Source organism: Hipposideros armiger, unplaced genomic scaffold (assembly GCF_001890085.2).
Source record: "Hipposideros armiger isolate ML-2016 unplaced genomic scaffold, ASM189008v1 scaffold_33, whole genome shotgun sequence".
Classification (NCBI taxonomy): Eukaryota; Metazoa; Chordata; class Mammalia; order Chiroptera; family Hipposideridae; genus Hipposideros; species Hipposideros armiger.
The window spans coordinates 484,015-490,014 of NW_017731383.1; the positions used below are offsets into that span (position 1 = coordinate 484,015).

Here is a 6,000-nt window from a genome sequence, read left to right on the forward strand (position 1 = left end):
AGCTGAAATCCTTTCCTCTAAGATCAGTGACAAGACAGGGTTGTCCCCGTCACCACTTTATTCCACATAGTATTGAAGTCCTGGCCAGAGTAATTGGGCAAGAAAAGGAAATAAAGGCATCCAAATCATAATAAGTTAAAAGTTTCACAATTTGCAGGTGAGATGGTGCTGTATATAGAAAACCCTAAAGATGCCACCAAAAAACTGTTAGAACTAATAAGTAAATTCAGTAAAGTTGCAGGATGCAAAAATCAATATACGAAATCAGTTGTATTTCTATATATTAATAACAAAGTATCAGAGCAATTAAGAAAATAATCTGACTTAAAACTGCAACAAAAATAATCAAATATCTAGGGATAAATTTAACCTATGAGGTGAAAGACCTGTACTCAGAAAAATGTAAGACACTGAAGAAAGAAATTGAAGATACAAACAAATGGATGGCTATCCCGTGCTCATAGATAGGAAGAATTAAAATTGTTAAAATGTCCATACTACCCAAAGCAATCTATAGAGTCAATACAATCCCTATTAAAATACCAATGGCATTTTTCACAGAACTAGAACAAATAATCCTAAAATTCATATGGAAGCACAAAAGACCTCGAATTGCCAGAGCAATCTTGAGAAAGAAGAACAAAGCTGGAGACACCACATTCCTTGATTTTAAATTGTATTACAAAGCTATAGTAACCAAAATAGCATGGTACTGGCATAAAAACAGACACGTGTATCAACGGATCAGAAAAGACAGCCCAGAAATAAACCCATCCATATCTGGTCAATTAATTTACAACAAAGGAGTGAGAACAGACAATGGGGAAAGGACAGTCTCTTCAGAAAACGGTGTTAGGAAAACTGGACAGCCACATGCAAAAGAAAAAAACTGGACCCCTGTTGTACACGACACACAAACACAACCTCAAAATGGGTTAAAGACTTGAATGTAAGACCTGGAACCATAGAACTCCTAGAAGAAAACATAGGCAGTAAGTTCCTTGGCATCAGTCTTGACAATGATTTTTTTGATATGACTCCGAAAGCAAAAGCGACAAAAGCAAAACTAAAGTGGAACAACATCAAAAAGCACCTGGCACAGCAAAGGAACCAAAGAACACAGAAAAGAAATCAACCAAATGGAAGAAAATATTTACAAATCATTTATCTGGTAAGGGGTTACTATCCAAAATATATAAAAACTCATACAACTCAACAGCAAAAACAAACAACAACAACAACAAAACAATCATTAAAAAAATCGGCAGAAGCACTGAATAGACATTTTCCAAAACACATCCAAATGGCCAACAAGTTCCTAAAAAGATGCTCAGCATCACTAATCGTCAGGGAAATGCAAGTCAAAACCACAGTGAGATGTCACCTCACAGCTGTCAGAATGGGCATCATAAAAGACAAGTAATCACAAGTACTGGTGAGGACATGGGGAAAAGGGGCCTTGTGCACAGTGGGTGGGATTGCAAACTGGTGCAGCCACTATGGAAAGCGGTATAAACTACAGCCACCTTACGACCCAGCAAGTCCACGGCTGGGTATTCATCCGAAGACAATGGAAACACTAAGGAGAAGGAACCTGCAGCCCATGGTCTGGTCACTCGGCGTTCTTCACGCAGCCGGGACACGGGAGCCTGAGTGCCCTTGGGGGGTGAGTGGCTAAGGAAAGTGTGGTAGACATCCATGCATTGGAATATGACTCGGCCATAAAAAGAAGGAAATCCTGCCATTTGGCACAGCATGGATGAACCTGGAGGACATTATGCTCAGTAAGTCAGAGAAAGACAAGTACCGTATGTGGACTCTAAGAAAAACAAACAAAAGCCCCCGAACTCATAGATCCATAGAACAGATGTGTGGTTGTCAGAGCGCGGTGGACAAACGGGTGAAGGGGTCACAAGGTACAAACTCCAGCAATAAGACGAACGAGTCCTGGGGAGGCGATGCACAGCGTGGTGCAAGGTGGCAATCCGCTCTCACACACTGGCAAGTCGCTAAGGGAGTAGATACGAAAAGTTCCCGTCACAAGAAAAAACTTCGTAACGGTGAGGCGTTGAGTGTTCACCAGGCTTACTGTGGTGATCATGTCACAGTAAATACAAACATTGAACCACTTATGCTGTACACCTTGGACTAATACAATGTTATATGTCAATTATAGCTCAATTTTTTTAAAAAGGAAGGAAACTCTGACACCTGCTGCAGCATGGATGGACCCTGAGGACACTGTGCTGATGAAATCAGCCAGTCACAAAGGACACACACTGACATGAGGACCTAGAGGAGTGAGACTCACAGGGACAGAGAGTAGGAGGTGGGGACAGCGCTGGGGGAGGGGGTGTTGATGAACGGGTATACACTTCCAGGTTTCCAAGATGAGGAAGCCCTGGAGATGGCAGTGGTGCCAGCCTGCCCCGGCCTGCACACGTACAATGGTTAAGAAGGGAACGCCCATGGTGTACGGAGAGTCCTCACTTAGCATCAAGAGGTTTTTGGAAACTGTGACTTTAAAGGAAGTGACGGATAAGGTAGCCAACTCTACTGAGGCTCAGCGACACACACTGAGTCAGGTTCCCTGCAGCATGCTTCTGCTCACAAAAACGTCACCAAGCTTCTACATAAAGACGCCCAACACTTCTAATATTAAACATTGAAATAAACGTGAGCTCTACATAACATTTAAGAAAGATGAATAGAAACAAGTAAGGTCATTATTTTTCAACCCACTTATTCCAGTTCAGGGTCACAGCGGCCGGAGCCTCTCCCAGCAGCTGAGGGCACAGGCCGGCCCCACCCTGGACAGGACGCCCTTCCACTGCAAGACCACCCACACTCACGCAGTTTGACGGGGCAGTCAGACATGCCATTCCCCTCACATGCTCATCTCCGAGCCCCTAAGAAGACCCACACAGACATGGGGAGAACGTGCCAGCTCCACACGGAGGGCCCCACCATGGGTCAATTTTTTTTCTCATCAACATGATAACGAAACGACGTTATTCAAGGACCTGCTGTATGTTTTACCACAATGGAAAAAAAATGTTAAAGCCTAAAATGAGGTGGGCTGCTGCCCGGGCGGGGGTGTTGGGAGAGCGCTGTCTGTCCAGCCCAGTCCTCAGCAGCCCCTGCCAGCCATCCTCTCAGGGGACCCTCTCCCAAACTCAGCCAAATTCCTGAAAGTCCTCCCCACCAAGGCACTCCTGCCCTGGTTTACAGCAATTTCTGAACAGTCACCTCTGCCTTCGGGGGTGGGTGCGGAGCTCCCGCTCTGAGTCCAGCCCCTCGGGGCCTGGCAGGCAGACTCCAGCCTCAGCCCTGCAGGGACAGGCACCCAGGGCCAGTCACACCCAGACGTCCCTGGGTCCCGGCTCCAGCAAACATGCCTGCACAGCAGGTCTCCACACAGCATCCCAAACCATCCATCTTACCAGAAATGAAGACCTGCTTACGGAGCCCCGGCTCTCCAACAGGCCCGCCGGGCCATTTAGCAGCCCAGGTGAAGTGCACCACGACACTGCCACCCACAGCCCAATCAGTCAAAGACCTGAGGCCCCCACATCCTCCTGGGGCATCGCATCGGAACTGAGGCTCACGGGGAGAATCTGTCCCCTGTCCACCTCAGTAGGTGACTGGGAGGGAATACGAAGGTGCTGCCTCCTCCTCCCCCACCCAGGCCTGTAACGAGAAACGAGGCTGAGCCAGGGCCCGTGTTCACAGGCATGGGAGAGCCCCCTGTGGGGCAGATAATGGGGGGGCCTTGGAACCGGCCCGGGGCGTCTGCAGGGATCCCCAGACTGCGTCCCTCCCAGCAGCCAGGACCGCCCACGGCTATTCCCAAACACCCCAGGCCTAGTGGAGAGAGGCAGCCGGGCCTGCCCTGTGTCCTGCTGCCCGGAGCCGATGCTGGGGGCCCTTCGCTCTAGTGATGCCCTGCTCCTGGCTGGCCGTGGTTGGGAAGGGCAGCCTCGAGCTAGTCCGTGTGATGGCGTTCTGACAACAGCCTCACACACTGTCCCTCCTCCTGCCCCATCAATGGGGTCCCTAGTTGTCCATCTGGGCACAGCAGGTATAGGAGGCCCCAGCGGCACCCCCTAACATCACTGAACAAGGACAGACCAGCAGGGCTCCGGCAGAGAAGCACAGACCATGGGCAGGCATTCCACGGGGCCTGGGGTTAGCTGGGCAGCAGGCCTCCGACACGACACCCCTGAAGCAGGGGAGAAGGTGGGAGGGGGCATGGCAGAGTGGGCAGGGCTGTGGCCAGGCATCGAGGCCCTGGTCTGCTCAGTTCTCAAGGCCTCAGTTTCCCCAGCTGTAAAATGGGGCGACTGCCCACTCCTGGCCTGTTCCAGAGGCTGCCTGCCAGATGTGACAAGATGCAGGCTTCACAGACCAGCTCTGAAAACTGGAGCCTTGGCCCCAGAGCCAGGGAGAGCTGGGCCTGTGGGAGCCTGCTGCCGACCACAGCCCCTGGACTCGTGGGTGGGCTGGCACGGCAGCTGCAGAACCCACCACCAAGGAAGACCCCTCCCTCCTGCGAGGCTGGGGTCCCAGAGGGGGCTGAAGGGACGCTTTAGGTCCAAAAAAGCCGCTCCTGGCCAGTGTGGCCAGGAAGGAGAGACAGGGCCAGTCCCTCACTGAGCCCTCCCCAGGCCAAGCCTGAGAGAGGAACGTGCTGTCTGCCCTCTCTCCCGACCTCTCCCTGGCATGGCCCGCTTTCCCCAACGAGTGGAAATACAGGTCTGGAACAGGGAGGTGAGGACAGTCTGGGGTGAGCCGGCTCCGCTGGCAGGGGCAGTGCCCGGTGGCAGTGGAATGCCGCCCCCACTGTGCCGTCAGGGGGGCCCTGTACCACCCTGCTCAAGAGGCCAGGGCAAAGGCCACCTCAGCCAAAGGCCACCAGGCTTCTGGAAAAGCCTGTGTGACACTCGGGTCCTCGTGTGGCCTCACTTGGCCACAGTGCCGCTCATCACAGGTTCCCAGGACCTGGGGCTGTCAGAGACCCCTCCCAGCCCAGTGGGAGGGCAAAGGGAGAGCTGGAGTCTGGACGCTGTTTGGGGGAATATCCGGGGGCTGCCAGGGGTCTCGGAAAACACAGGGTCTTCCCACCTTCCTTCGGTCACTCCATGTGGTGTTAGGTTTGTTCTGAGGGGTTCAGGCTAGGAGCCCCCAGTGAAGTGTCCAGTGTCCTCCTAGGGGACAGCCCGAGTGGGGCCACCCTCCACCCTGGGGACCCGAGCAGGCTGTGAGGACCAGCCAGGGCTGCCCACCCAGAGCAGAGTCCTGCGGGCCCCTCTCACCAACCCCAGGACCAGCAGCCCAGAAAGGAAGGGGGAGCAACCAGCACCCAGCACCTTGGAAATCACCCAGAGCAGGCACCACCCAGGGGCAAAGTCCAGGACACACCCTCTGGGAGGATGGGGTGCAGATGGGCCACGAGCCTGTTCCCAGCCGCAGCTGCCCCCCACGCCCCACCTCAATTAGCCACCTGCCCCAGGGCAGCACGGCACCGGCTAGGAGGGGGGGCCCTTTGCCCAGCCGGTCCACGTGGAGGCAGGAGGCAGCCGGGGCTTCCTCCCCCTGCTCGGGCGCGGTGCACGAGGGTGGCTCTGGAGGGGAGCCCATGACGTCACCTCCAGGTGGCGAGGAGCCCGGTGGACCCCCACACCCACTCACAGAAGCCCGCGGGCAGCTCGCCCGATGTCTCCCTGCAGCCGGCCACCCGCCGCGATTTCCTCTTTCTTTAGGAAGCCCGACGCCTCTCAAGGCGGCAGTCCGCGGGTGACAGCCAGACACGCAGCCCCGGGCGGCGAGGGGGGGAGGGGAGGAGGCGAACAGCCATTGTCCGGAGGGGCTGCGGGCTGCCCACGTCCGCCCCGCAGGTGCACTCGGGGGCCCGCGCCCCACCCGAGCGGGACCAACCACGCAGGCGCCGCAGCCTCCCCGCCCGTCCCCGGGGCTGGCATCCAGGCCGGCACCCCCCAG

The 6,000-nt window shown here is 54.4% G+C and overlaps 1 protein-coding gene across 1 annotated transcript in view; it reads right to left on the reverse strand.

The window, feature by feature from the left end:
- Positions 1-5,919, reverse strand: part of ADAP1 (ArfGAP with dual PH domains 1) — a 46,913-nt gene extending 40,994 nt beyond the window's left edge. The window contains exon 1 of the mRNA XM_019637475.1: positions 5,692-5,919. The gene's annotated coding sequence lies outside the window, so the exon portion shown is untranslated. The remainder of the gene's footprint in view (positions 1-5,691) is intronic.
- Positions 5,920-6,000: the final 81 nt, after the last annotated feature.